Here is a 2148-nt window from a genome sequence, read left to right on the forward strand (position 1 = left end):
TATCACTCTTTTATCTCTGGATCCTTCTTCTTTATTGCATACTTTTTACCTTTACCTTATCTAGCCTTCTATCTCCTTACCCTTCTTTCTCTTTATTCTTCTTTCTCTCTTTTTTGTTATCTATCTATCTATCTATCTATCTATCTATCTATCTATCTATCTTTCTATGTATCACTCTTCTTTCTGGATTCCCCTTTCTTCCAATCCTTTACTCTGCTTGCTAATCTACCCTCCAACATTCTTCTTCTCTATCCTTCCCTATCTTCTTGTCCCTCTATCCTTCTATCTCCCTTTATTCTTCTCGCTTCCTATCTTTGTATCCCTCTTTTTTTTCTCTCTCTCTCCTTCTTCTTTCTTATCATTCCATTTCTCTCTCCCTCTCTCTATCTCTCTCTCTTTCCTCCTCTCGCAAATTTCTTTCTCTCTGTTCTCCCTTAATCTTCTCTCCTTGCACATTATTTTTTCCTCTTCCATTCCATTTGATAACTATATTTTTTATTTTCAGCTTTTCAATTTGTTGCCTTTATATTGTCTACCTAATACTTTACTGGTTTTTTAAATTGTTACGATTATTCCAAACTTTTGTTTTTTTTTGTAATAAGGAAGGGAAAGGATTTGATACAGAAAATCATTAAGGATTGAGTCACTCAGAACAAAGTGATAATGATCCACTTCATAAAACTAAAACCACATATGCTGTCTTAATCTGTCCCTCATTAGAAAATTGAATTTTAGCTCACAAAATAATGTGTAGAAATGATACAAATGTATCCAAGCGGGTGTTTTGTAATGATGGCCATATTCATTGGGGCTGATTTATTAAAGGACTGTAGGCTGCTCACACAGCAAAGTGAATAATGCTCTCGCAAGGGAATTTTCACTTTGGTAAATGAAATTAAGCCCTCTAAACATCCAATCATATGCTAGGAAAAAACCTGTGTTCTACATTTCCTTGCATGTGATTGGGTATTTTGTGCAAAGTGAATTGCAAGGTGATAATTCACCTTGGTAAGATAACAGCCTAAATTCCTTTACTGAATCAACCCCCCTGAGTGTGCAATATCTGTACAATCTTTGTTGGTGTTTATTAGAACTATTGCATTGTGGCACAGGTGCAGTAATTGCATTGCATGGTAACACACAACATTGTGCTGCCCTGTTCCTCCTCCAACTTACCTTCTGTTTTAAGGTCCACCCCTATGAAGATGAACACTGAATATATTACACATTAGCTGCATGCAGAAACATGGTGCCAAAAGGGATGAATGGACCCTAAAGTTGTATAGTGTGCCCAATCGTTTAACTATATTTGCAGTCAGATTTTACTACATAGATGTTGGTAAATGTAAAGGAGATTGTTGCATTTAGCAATTATTATAAAAAAAGATGGAAATTAGGATAGTTTTTTAAAGTCTATAAAAGTTAAACTCACTAATATGGACTTTATTCTGATTTATTGCTTGTGTGTGACATGATCAGTGAGGATTTTTGCTGTTGAAAAGCTGGTCCAGAATTCCAGGTAGTTGAAGAATTGTTAAATCTCCATTTGTAGTATATCAGATATACTTTGAATGTGACATATGACTTCACCATCAGAGGCTCTGAGGACACCCCGGAAAGCTTCTTATTCACTGAGCCTCCCACTGGTGTGAATACATGTTCACTCTGCCTGGAGGATGAAAATGACACATCTCCCCAGCCACAGGGATAATATTTTAGCACTAGACAACTAATGAGGCTTGTTTTAACGTATTTCCTCCCACACACGTCTATATATACTGACTAGACTCATTAATGTTTTTATTCTGTAGTGGGTCCGACATTGACGGGCTACTTTTTTGTCTAAAATCAATTGCAATATTGAAACAACGTTTCAATATTTTGTTGATATAGAACTATAACAAGGCAGCTTTAATGTAGGGAAACTCTGAGGAGCCCTTCAACTAGTCCCATTCAGCCAATGTTTTCTGCCATTAATTATGGTCTAAAACTACAATGAACTTCTCTGGTCGTCTTGTACAGAAAGAATGTATGAATGTTGGAATTATGTATTTATTCCAGACCAAAGCAGTCCCATAACCATGCAACTGGCAGTACTACAAGAATGATGACCCCCCACATTTATAGTCCTTACAGTACCAGGGTGAT

At 36.2% G+C, this 2148-nt stretch overlaps 1 protein-coding gene across 1 annotated transcript in view; it reads left to right on the forward strand.

The window, feature by feature from the left end:
* Nucleotides 1–2148, forward strand: part of NTSR2 (neurotensin receptor 2) — a 24592-nt gene that overhangs the window by 1461 nt on the left and 20983 nt on the right. The gene's annotated exons all lie outside the window — the stretch shown is intronic.

This window comes from Pyxicephalus adspersus, chromosome 4 (assembly GCF_032062135.1).
Source record: "Pyxicephalus adspersus chromosome 4, UCB_Pads_2.0, whole genome shotgun sequence".
NCBI lineage: Eukaryota > Metazoa > Chordata > Amphibia > Anura > Pyxicephalidae > Pyxicephalus > Pyxicephalus adspersus.